This window comes from Terrapene carolina, unplaced genomic scaffold (assembly GCF_002925995.2).
Source record: "Terrapene carolina triunguis isolate 2854851 unplaced genomic scaffold, T_m_triunguis-2.0 Scaffold113, whole genome shotgun sequence".
Lineage (NCBI taxonomy): Eukaryota > Metazoa > Chordata > Testudines > Emydidae > Terrapene > Terrapene triunguis.
In genome coordinates, this window is record NW_020664464.1 from 28,740,770 (window position 1) to 28,753,271 (window position 12,502).

The following is a 12,502-nucleotide window of genomic DNA, read 5'->3' on the forward strand; positions in this document are numbered from 1 at the left end:
AGCACATTCCTAACAGCTCCTTGCCCTGTGGCTTTGTTTACACAAAGATTATTTTTTTTAAAATTTGCCACTAAAAAGTTCCATTAATATAGATCAAGTTTTCAGAAGGGTCTAATATAAAACTCAGCAGGGTTAGGTTACTAAATGACAAGGGGGTGGGGGTGAGAAAAAAAACTGGTCTATACTAATGCTACCACTGTGTCCAGCAATGTTAGAGCTGCACCAGTACTAGAGCAATCATGGGAGCTTTTAACAAGAAGAATACTTAGTACAGACAAGGTCTGTGCCTCTTTGAGGTATAACTACAGGTCTGTCTCATCTTACGCAGGGGTTCCGTTCCGCGGTTAGCGCGTAAAGCGAAAACCGCGTATAACCAAAACCCCATTGAATTCAATGGCGGGCGAAATCGCCCGCACTACAGGTATAGTATTAAAATTGTTGTTTTTCTCTTTTTTTGTTTTTGCCGACAGCGTAAAGTTGAAATCGCGCATGTTAAATGTGCGTAAGATGCGACAGACCTGTATTTACTTTATTCCGAGTGCAGAGCCAATACAGCCAAGGAAGAGGGAGCTGAATTCTAGTCAGTTGTTAGCCTTTTCCCCCAAATTGTTAGTTAACAGCTTGATTTTCCAAGGTGTAAAGCACCCACAACTCTCATTTGCTTCAGCAGGATGTGTGGATATTCAGCACTTAAGAAAAATCAGATCATAAATTCTGACTGCACAACTTTTTTTTTTTTTAAGTGGTGATTATGTTAGAAGCAGAAAAAAAAGTTTCATTTTAGAGATCAAAGGTTGAGCTTGCTGAGTTGGCAATCAGAAAAAGTTTACTTTTAAAAATCAAAAGCTATGTGAAGTAACTGAAAAATGTGAAACCAAATAATGTATATATTTGTTTTTCTGACTATAATCTTAATTTAAAATCATTTTCAGGTTATGTCCCAAAAATATGGGAATTGATAGTTAAGGATGAACTACTTACAAATGAAGACTACCCAAAATTGACAAGGATAAAGTCAATTTCTAGAACTGAATCACAGTTTGCAGTGGTGCTGTTTAACAGTTAACCCTTAACAAGCAGATTTGCACAGTTGAGTAGACATCCATGTTAACAGATAAAGCACAGTAGAATTATCTTGCGAGGCTCAGGTTAACCTGAGAAGTGAATAAGCTCAGTAATCAATTAAAATACCAGACTCAAATGTTATTTAATACTTTTTTAAATATGTAACAGGCAATGTTTCTATAACTAGGTGTGAAAAGGTAATATTGGGTTAACACCTAAAGCACTGGTTAGGCTCATTAAGTAGAATTTTTGTTAATACTCTCCTGATTAAGCAGCAGTTGTCCTCATGCATGGCCAATTAACTGCTAGGAGGCATCCCCAAATGAGCAGCCATCCTGAATACACACATTCTAATTAAGGGATATATAGGCACAGATATAAATAATACTCATTTATGAACTATAGCCCTTTTCACCTTCTAAGGCTATGGCTGGACTAGAGCGCTTACAGCAGTTGCGCTATATCAATGGGAGAAGCTCTCCCGTCAGCATAGTGCTGTCCACTCCAGTGCTTAGGTCAGTATAACTTATGTCTCTCGGGGTTGGCTTTATTCATAAGTGGTAGTGCAGACATAGCCTAAGTCTTTTATAGATATTAAACCATTATTTCCCAGGCAAGATGGGCACCAGGTTAGTTTGGGGGTGGGAGTGTGTGGGTAGAGGAAAGGATCAGCGTGGCTAGGGAAAGCTGAAGGACATCAGATTCATACCACCCTATACATACTGTAAACATATTGTTTCATCTGCGTATAAAGCGGGGAGCTGACTCAATAAAATCCATCCTATTTACCTCAGACAGCCAACCTCATTAAAGGCCACAGAACAGAAACAGCTCACAGGTACTGGGGTAAAGACTCAAGCTCTGTCACCCTATCTTTTTCTTTTGTGGCACTCAGCTCATTCTTGGGCAACACAAAAAAGATAACAGCAACTATAAGAACATGCTGTGATACCCATCTGCCAATCAATGGGGTGGCTTCTTCAACAAAAGGTCAGGTATTATAATTGAGTAATTAATCTTGACCAGCCTTCTGAAGAAGCTAAGTAAATGATGTTAGTTCCATTTAACAGAAGAGGATCCCACACATTTTGTAATGCACATGGGCAGGCCCCTCAGGTGACAGAGCCTTGCTGATGTAAATGAAGTGCCACTTGGGCACAGGAAAGACTATGCACATGCAGTCAACAGCAAGAAAGGATGCTCACTGACATGTTCAAAGCCCGAGGAAGAGTTAAACCAAAATCAGAACTTCTTGAGTTTTTCTATACCAGTCCTTTTCTCACTTTTCTAGTATGGATGATATTGATCAGACTGCCGCAAGGCCCAGCTGTTTTCTAAACATTTGCTATGAGTATTTAACATTTAATCATCACTATAGCAACAAGACTTCACATACCAGAGGGACAGACAGGAAATATCAGACCGAAGAGCTGGCCTCTGTCCCAATGAGTTTACAATCTAGATCAGAGACACTATAGCACCAATGATTAATGAACTACAGGGCCAATTTTCATAAAAATCCCTCAATTTTTAAATTTAAAAAAAGCCACCCAACTTTGGGATTTAGGATACTAGGTTATTCTCTGTGACAGCAGGTTACACAGGCAGTAAAAACAAGGCTGCAAACGTCCATCTGCAACATTTGCAGTGAATTTCACGCCCTGCTAGAAAAGCCCCCTTCAGACTCCAAGCTTGCATTGGTTTGTTTTTCGAAGTTATTCTCCCCCCCCCAGGAAAGAAACAACTCCTGCCAAGGTAACCCGAGTGCAAACCCACCTAGGGAGGCCTTCCTGAGCCGGCCACCACAGCTCCCAGAGGCGTGGCGATCTCTCGGGGCCTTGCACACACTAGTCAAACAATCGAGGCTGCTGTTTCACTTCGGTTCATTTCGCAGAAGCGCCCCCCGATCCCAGGCTGCGCCCCCGCTGCCAGACGCCCTAGCGCTGCCTACAGCGCAGCTCCGCCCTGCGGCGGGAAGGACCCCGTAAAACAAGCCCCCCGTAACGGTAGCAACGGGCCCGCGGCGCTGCGTGACCCCGCAGCCGGCTCTGACGCGGCCGCCGGAGAAGAAGCACCGCCCCCAGCCCCCGCGCAGGCAGCCTCCCAGAGCAGGGGTCAGAGCGCGAGGAATGGGGCGCAGACTCAGTGCAGGGCCTACAACTCCCATGAGACTTGGGGCGGCACCGCACATGCGCAATGCCGCCGGTCTGGGTTGCCACGTCTCGCTCTCCCGCCGGCGGCTCTGCTCACACTCCTCGGGGCCGGGCCGCTCCCGCGCGCGCTGTCCGGCCTGGCGGCGGCTTCTCCCACCCGTCCTCACCTCGCTGCGGGTTCCTCCGTGGCCGGGCCTCGGGCGCCACTTCCCTGGCGCTGCCTGCCTGCCCCGTGCCGCCGCTCGCTTCCCGCATCCAAAATGGCCGCGCCTGGGCACGAGTCGCCACCTCCTGCTGCCACGTTCGCCTGCGGCGGGTGGGGTCGGGCGGAGCTGCCTGCTGCGCGTGACCTGGGGCGGGGAGAGCCTGGCCACGTACCACCAGGTTCCTGGTGTCCCGCCCGCAGCCTTGGCGGTGGGGTCTGCGTGCTGCCGGGTCGGTACCCCCCGCCCCGCAGCGGGCATGTCGGGTCTCTTCCCCTCAGCCTGCTCAGACCCCTCCCTAGCGGAGCCGCGTCATGCCCCAACCACCCCTGTGGGGGCATATTCGCAGAGCAGGGCCCAGACCTTTGTACCCTCCCCAGCTCCAACAGGCACCACAACAAAGGCTGGTTGTGCACACGGTGCAAAGTGTGGTACAAGTGGGTGTAAGAGGATGAAGTTAGGGAAGAGGAGGCTGTGACGTGCAGACAGACCTGGTGCCAGCTTATACTAAGGCTGCTGGGCAACTAGGTTTTCCAGGTATCCGGTTTTCAACCAGAACACGTGGTCGAAAAGGGACTCTTGACGGCTCTGGTCAGCACTGCTAACTGGGCCGCTAAAAGTCCAGCCAGTGGGGCTAAGGAAGACCCCTGCCTGCCCAGTCTCCCAGCCTGCCCTGGCTCTGTGTGGCAGCCAGCATGTCCGGCTCCTAGGTGCAGGGGCAGCAACCCTGAGCAGCGGCGCTGGCTCCACAGCTCCCATTGTCCAGGAGCCACAGCCAATGGGAGCTGCAGGGGCAGTGTCTGCAGGCAGCGCTCAAAGACCCTGTACCTAGGGGCCGCAGAGACATGCCAGCTGCTTCTGGCAGCTGCCTGAGATAAGTGCTGCCCAGCCGCAGCCGAAACCCCTTCCTGCACCCTAACTCACTCCCAATGCCCGCACCCCTCACCCTCTCCTGCATTCCAAGCCCATGCTCCAGATCAGAACCCCCTCCCACACCCAAACTCCCTCCCAGAGCCTGCACCACGCTCCCCAATCCCATGAACCCCCTCTTGCACTCAAGCTCCTTCCTAGAGCCCGCACCCATCACCCTCTCCTGCAGTCCAATGCCCTGACGCAGCCCTGAGCCCCCTCCCACCCCAAACTCACTCCCAGAGCTCAAACCCCCTCCCACACCCCAAACCCATGCCCCAGCCCTGAGCTCTCTCCTGCACCCCAAAACCCTGCACCCCACACCAGAGCCCATATCCCCAGCCAGGTTGGACTATGGGGAGAGACTTAGCAGAACCTGGGAAAGTCTAACAAGCTGTGCCCAGCCTGTGATAGGGGCAGAAGAGACTTTATTCTTCGTTAATAAACCAGACCCTAAGAAGGAATGTTACTGGACTGTGATCGGGTGTACCAGTCCTACACTGGACTTAAAGGGTTAATGATTGCCTATGGGGGCAATCAGCCTTGCCCTACTACACTTGCTGTATCAAACCTGGAGGGAGGAGTTAAAAGGGCTGAACCTGGTTCAATTAGGGCCTGACTAAGAAGGAAAGCCCACCTATTGAGCTCAGGCAGTAAGAAGCCTGGCTGGAGTCAGGAAGCTCAGTGGGGTAGCTAGGAGCCCAAAGCAGTTGGGAAAGGAAGTGAGTCTGCCTAAGATTTTGTACCCTGGTGGAAGAGCTTACAGAGAGCAGGAAGACTCCTGATGAGTGAGGGACTGCCCTGGGAGGTGAAGGAAAACTCCTGCAGCAGGATCAGCTGGGTGGCAGAAAGTGGTAAGAAGCTCTTGGACAAGGCTCAAAGAGAGCATTGAGCTGATGCACTGAACAGGCTGAGGCAAAGGCCCAAGACAGGGTAAGGTAGGAAGTGGTCCAGGGAAGTAGCAAGGGGGTCTCTGTAGTCATGGCTTGACTGCCCATTCAAGGGTCCCTGGACTGGAATCCAGGGAAGAAGGGAGGGCCTGGGTTCCCTTCCCCTGACAAGGTGTAAGGACTACTGTAACCCCCCTACCGCTATACTTGTGGTAAGGACTAGTGAGTCCAGACTCACACTGAGTGTTCAACATGAACTTGAACTATTTGTTGTTGGATTACTGGTTTACCCTGGAAGGGGTGGGTCTTTGACTTAGCCGGAGGGTCAAGTCAAAAGGAGAAGCAGACCACCACAGGCCGGAATGACTGCTACCGGGAGGGTGCTGGCCAGTGAATTGTAAGCTTACATGGACACATACCATACTCCTTTGTAGGCTTATTGAGAAGTCCTGAGTGAAGGGAAACCGTGGCAAGGGTACCATGGGCTACTCTGTTTGTGGGTGCTCAGGTGGTGGCTGACTGTTATACTTGCCATTATAAAGACTCCATTTTCAGTTGCCTATAACTTTGCTAACCTTAAACTGAGCAGGCTGAAATTTTCCATGCTAGGTGTTCATTGGGAAGTTCTAGTGTCTCGATGCTTTGGAGCAAGGGCTTGAAATGTGGTAGAAGAGTCGCTGTGGTGTCAGGGGTGTCTTTTGTTAACATGGTGAAAAATTGCCCAGATCATAAGTCTCTGAGAAGTTACAGTTCAATAGAGGCTTGTTAGAATTTGCTACCTAAATTATCCAAAGATTCCATATGCACTGCATTATCCCTCACAGCAACCCAGATTGTGAAGAGGATACATGCAAAGAGCAACTGAACCGGCTTACCAGGATTGCCCCTGCAAGTGCTTCTCTAGATTGCTGGAGGTGGCTGTCCTGCTGGGCACCAGAATTGAGAGCAAGAAGACTGTCTCTCCTGTGCTCTGTGTTCCTCCATCTGGCACACAGCAAGCATGGAGGAGAAAGAGGAAGCTGCCTAACTTAAACAATGCAATGGGGTAAGGAACAGGGGTAGGGAGAGGCAATGAGACAGGTGCAGGAAGGTGAGTGGATAGAAGCCTGGTGTGAAGGAAGGAAGGTTAGGAGCAGGAGGCCCTAGGGTTGCCAACTGTCTAATCACACAAACCCAAACACCCTTGCCCTGCCCCTTCCCGACGTCCTGCCCACTCCATCCCCCCTCTCTCCATTGCTGGCTCTCCCCCACCCTCCCTCATTCTCACCGGGCTGGGGTTGGGGTGCAGGCTATGGGCTGGGGCTGAAGGGTTTGGAGTGTGGGAGGGGGCTCTGGGCTGAGCTTGGGGCAGGAAGTTGGGGCGCAGGAGGGAGTGCGGGGTGCAAGCTCTGGGAGAGAGTTTGGGTGCTGGAGGGGACTCGGGGGAGGTTGGGTGTGGGAAGGTGTGTGGGGTGTAGGCTCTGGGCCAGGCCTCAGGGCTGTGGCAGGGGATTGGGGTGCAGGAGGGGTACAGGCTCTGGGAGGGAGTTTGTGTGGTGACGACACAGGAAAGGAAATAGAACACCAGGTTTCTGGTAGCTAGAGCTTTACAAGCCTCCTGCAAAAAACCTCCCAGGAAAACTTTTCCTGGGGTTTTTATTCTTCTCCTTACTTTGTTTACAACAGTTCTTAGTGGTTACATTCTTGCGCAAACAGAAGGCAGGCAGTATACATGCACATGAGATTACAAACCCATCTCTTGAGCGCGTGAACACCAGCTGCAAGGGTGATGTCAGGTTGCCAATAAGTTTTCCAAACATATACGCTAGGACAAGGTCACTCCTGCCTCATTGCCAAGGGAACAGTTTGCCGTTCTCGTGGGCATACGATTCGGGAACAACACATTCCTACAAGTTTGGATGCAGGAGGGGGCTCAGGGCTGGGAGAGGGTAAAGGGTACGGGCTCTGGCTCGGTGGCGCTTACCTCAGGTGGCACAGCGGGGCTAAAGCAGGCTCCTTGCTGCTCCCGGAAGCGGCCAGCACATCCCTGCAGCCCCTGGAAGGGGGCCAGAGGTCTCAGTGTGCTGCCTGTGCCCCGAGTGCCGATTCCACAGTTCCCATTGGCTGGGAACTGTGGCCAATGGGAGATGAGGGGGCAGAGCTTCCCTTAGCCTCGCTGCGCCACTGACCAGGAGTCACCTGAGGTAAGAGGGGCCAGGGTGCTCTGCGCACTGCCCCCTCTGTGCGCTGCTCCTGGAAGTGGCCAGCATGTCCCTGCGGCGGGACAGGGGACTCCGCGCGCTGCCCCTGCCTGCAGGCACCACCCCTGCCTCTCCCATTGGCCTCAATTACGTGCAAGTCGCTTCTGGGAGCAGCGTGGGGCCTGGACAGGCAGGGAGCCTGCCTTAGCCCTGTTGCGCTGCCGGACTTTTAGTGCCTAAAATCTCCCTCTTTGGCTTCAGTAGCCTCCAGCCGATAGAGCCCCATTCTGGGAGACTGCCAGTGAAACCTGGAGAGTTGGCAACCCTATCTACAAGAGCAGCAGTCTGAGTCTTAGCTATGACAACAGCTTGCTTTTAGCAAGTACAAGTACCCCTGAATGGGGTCTCTGCTATTAAATAGGTTAGGGTTCAATCCTCCAAAGACTCACGCACATGCTTAACTTTATGGATGTGAGTAGTCCTACTGACATCTCTCTCTGACAACCAGTTATCATACAACAGTCTCAAAGTTGTGAGATGCAGCTAAGCTTTACTTGCTATAGCAGCCATCACTCAAGAAGACTCCCAAAATTATGCTAGGTTATTGGTCAATTATGAGATATTTTAATTAATATCTGAAAAGCCCCTCCTCCCTGTTTTATCAATATCACAATTACTATCAATATCACATAAACCGCTCCACGATTCTAAACCAACTCTTGTGTTACCTATAGCAATGGCAAAGAATTCACACTGGCCTCCTACATGAAGTTCTGGAACCAGAACCAGTGTGAATATGAAAGAACATCTGGTATTAGATTATTCCTGTGTCTACAATAATAAAGAAGAGCTCAGTAAGTTCACCAACTTGTCTCTTTCACCAACAGAAGTTGGTCTGATAAGAGACATTACCTCACCCACCTCGTCTTGCAAAACAACCTGATATTTTGGACAAAATATAAATGTATACTAAAGCCATTATGGTAGGGAATTGTAAAATAAATTTAATCACCACAAAGCATTTTTATCTGTGAATTCTATATTGCATTAAGAAATTCAGAGTTAAGTGTCTTACATCAGTTGAAACGTAGTCCTTTTCAGTATAATGTATTTTTTATTCTTGAATATGCTAAGAACTTTTATGGTCTAAAAGAGATGTGCAATTTGACTGTGTTATAGTAGTGTAAATTCATGTATTTGATATGTATGTACATTTTCAGCCCTAAAATTACATTCAGATTCTATAAAGGTGCTTGATATTTTTGAAGGAAAAAATTAGTTATGTTGTGACATTGCACTCTATATGCTTTATGGAAATATGAATATGACATCACTGGAATATACTTTATGCTAAATACCCCTTGTATGGTGTCATTAGAAAGCTTGTAATCTACTAAGTGTGTTCATCCTATTTGTTTGCATGTATTATTTCTATATCTGGAGTTAGGAGAATAAGATATAAACTTGTATCACTGATGTAAACATATTAAGTGGAGGCCATTAAGGGTGCTCTCCCCACGCAGGTTCAAATCCTGCCGACTACACCACTAACAGGTTCGGTCACAGAGACTCCCCTCGAGACTGTCACTCGATGAGCTGGGATACTACTGAGAACAACCCTCCTGCCAGAACAGGTGCCCCTCCACTCCTGTCTTGCTGAGTTAGGCACTCCAGTCAGCTCCAGCACAGACCCAGAGGTTGGGCCCCGCCTCTCTGCAGTTCACTGAAACTGAGATTCACTCAGTCCAGGGGCTTCTCAGTTAACAGGCACTTTCCCAGTGTTCAGCCTTTCTGGGAGCCTGAACCCCAAATAAATCTGTTTTACTCTGTATAAAGCTTATGCAGGGTAAATTTGTAAATTGTTCGCCCTCTATATCACTGATAGAGAGAGATGCACAGCTGTTTGCTCCCCCAGGTATTAATCACTTACTCTGGGTTTATTAATAAACAAAAGTAATTTTATTAAGTATAAAAAGTAGGATTTAAGTGGTTTCAAGTAATGACAGAACAAAGTAAGTCACCCAGCAAAATAAAGCAAAAACACGCAAGTCTGAGCCTAATACATTAAGAAACTGATACAGGTAATATCTCACCTTCAGAGATGTTTCAATAAGCTCCTTTCACAGACTAGACTCCTTCCTCGTCTGTTATCTTAGTACACATAAAAGCAAACTCGTAACTCAAATCGCCAAATTAAATTTGACCAACATTCCAAAGAAATTCACGTTTGGGTTGAGAATAAGCTTGAAGATGTTGACCCCCAAAATATTTTTTCAGAAGGTTATAAGCGTCTGAAAATAAGTAACTTTGAATGAAAGAATCTGTCAGCCATATAGTGTTGCTTCTGTTACCCCAAGTAGTTAGAAATAACTTGCAAGGCCCCAGATATTGGCTGTTTGGAGGAGAAATTGCTGAGAGTCAGGTATTTCTTTGGTGCAGTCCTGTTTATTTACAAAGAATGTACACAATGGTTCTGTTTCTTTGAACACAATACAAACAAAAGCAGGAGTCTGTTTATTTGTTCACAGTTCCAAGCCTGCCTTTCTATCCAGCACTGCCCTAAAAAACTCTCTCTCAGGGCCTCACTACTAGTGCTTCTCTTGCTGTCACCTGCTTTCAGGCAGCTTTCTCCTGTTCTGTTTCCCTTTTTACGCACACACCAATAGACAGCTACAACCAAATCAATCCCAGCCCCTGGGTTTGCATTCAGTCCAGTCCTTGGGTGGTGGTTTCCATTGTTTCAGCTATCACTAAAAAAGGGGGCATTTAATGGTTCTCTCATTAGCCTGAATGGAAGGCAGCTAACATATCCATCAACTTCAATTAAGTTTGTAACTGCCCATAGATCAAAGACATGCTTGCTGGATCCCATCCAATCTCCAGCATAGCACTACTGAATTGACTGAATGATTCCCCTCTCCTCCCCCCCCGCCCCCATAGGTGAAGGTCTTGCATGCCTAACCCTTAGGAAACCATCGAGAAATGTTCTAGTAAAACCCACTCCAAATACAGCTTTGTTAACTATGCTAACCATCTACCCAGAGAAAGTGTGTCCTTGAAAACAGGGCTTTGGAGCTGTGCTCTGGCTCCGCTCCAGCTCCAGGCAAAAACCTGCAGCTCCACGCTCCAGCTCTGGGCTCTGCTCCAAAGCCCTGCTTGAAAAGAAGCTTCCAGGCCCCAGCAGCATATAGAAATAGAACTCTACATTTGAATACCTTAGCTGCAACCTTTCAAAACTGTTTCCACATATTTAAATCTGTCTTCATAACCCTTGTCATTCCAATTATCAAATGGGGTATGGTGAATATAACGAGAAATACCATATAAAATGCATAACAAAAAGTCTGCCCTGGAGCTATCATCAACTAAGTAGTTCAGGAAGAACTTAATTTTTTCCCTCTCAGTAGCACATTTAGTCTTTGATTCAATCTAGTGCTAGTAAGTTCTTTAACTTCCTTGTTGCAGATGTTCTTCCCTGATGCCCCCCACAATGTACCAGCAAGTACATCTAAAGCTGTCACAGGGTGAGGTAGCAATATGCAGTTAGGCAAGACATTAGAGAGCCATAGTGAGTGAGGTAATATCTTTTATTGGACCAACATGGCTACAACATAGCATACATTAGGCTTACCACCTGTCTGAGGCAAGGGGGAAGCTTGGAAGGAAGTGAGCATGTCTAAGGAATTATTATTTTTCTGTTCTGTTCCTCTGCCCCTTCTACAGAGAAAATTATAACTGCACAATCAAGACCTTAGGGAAATGGCATCAACCTTTCCAGACTACTGTACCCCTTTCAGGAGTCTAATTTGTCTTGCGTACCCCCAAATTTTGCCCCACTTAAAAACTAGTGGCTTAGAAAATCAGACATAAAAATACAAAAAAGTGTCACAGCACACTATTACTGAAAAATTGCTTACTTTTCATTTTTACCATATAATTATAAAATAAATCAATTGGCATATAAATATTGTACTTATATTTCAGCATATAGAGCAATATAAAATGAATCAATTTTAGTTTGTGCTGACTTTAGTAGTGCTTTCTATGTAGCCTGTTGTAAAACTAGACATATCTAGATGAGTTGATGTACCCCCTGGAAGACCTCTGTGTACCCCCAGGGGTACCCATACCCCTGGTTGACAACCACTGCCTTAGGGCTATATAGTGTTTCCTATTATTGCTGTATTTGCTCCCAAGTTAATTGGATTGGCATAGAGAGAATCCTAGTGGACATCATGGAATCTTTAACTCTTCATCTTTCTCTGATTATGGGAACCTTAAACACTTCATAATTAAGTACCCAAGAGAATATTTTAGAGTCATTACTTTAACACTTTTTAAGCACATTCAAATACATTAACATGAAAATGTTGGAAAAGTAGCTAATTTATCTTTTTGCTCTGTAGAGGGAGCTCAAGGCTTCATTCCTATCTCTGTTTGAGCTTTTAAAATCAGAGATACTTTCAGTAGTTCAGGTTTCAGAGTAGCAGCCGTGTTAGTCTGTATCCGCAAAAAGAACAGGAGTACTTGTGGCACCTTAGAGACTAACAAATTTATTAGAGCATAAGCTTTCGTGGGCTACAGCCCACTTCTTCGGATGCATATAGAGTGAAACATATTGAGGAGATATATATACACACATACAGAGAGCATGAATAGGTGGGAGTTGTCTTACCAATTGGCCTCTCAGAGTTGGTAAGACAACTCCCACCTGTTCATGCTCTCTATTCATGCTGTAGCCCACGAAAGCTTATGCTCTAATAAATTTGTTAGTCTCTAAGGTGCCACAAGTACTCCTGTTCTTTTTTCAGTAGTTCAGGGACATCATCACTGTCAGAATGTTTTTTCAGCATTCTGAATCTCCCTACATTTTCAAGCCCAGTAGAGACATTGAAAACTATCCCACTGTATTTAATTAGTGACATCTTTCCAAGGTGTGGAGCATTACCACATTGGAAGAAAGCGGGGACGGGGGAAATGATTAGCTAGCCAGGGTGCATGCACAGACCACAGCTTTCATTTAAAAGAAAATATTAAGCCTAGCTCAACAAAGGGGATTTAGGCTCAGTGTCACAATAGCTAACATATAGGTGCCTTGCTGC

The 12,502-nt window shown here is 47.1% G+C and overlaps 1 protein-coding gene across 3 annotated transcripts in view; it reads right to left on the bottom strand.

The window, feature by feature from the left end:
- PRRC1 (proline rich coiled-coil 1) overlaps positions 1–3,486 on the bottom strand; it is a 38,351-nt gene extending 34,865 nt beyond the window's left edge. For 2 of the 3 annotated variants that reach the window (XM_024193357.2, XM_024193360.2), the window contains exon 1: positions 3,386–3,486. The gene's annotated coding sequence lies outside the window, so the exon portion shown is untranslated. Of the gene's footprint in view, positions 1–2,841; positions 3,090–3,385 lie in introns of those variants that run through there. The other variant, XM_024193359.2, reaches the window with a different exon arrangement.
- Positions 3,487–12,502: the final 9,016 nt, after the last annotated feature.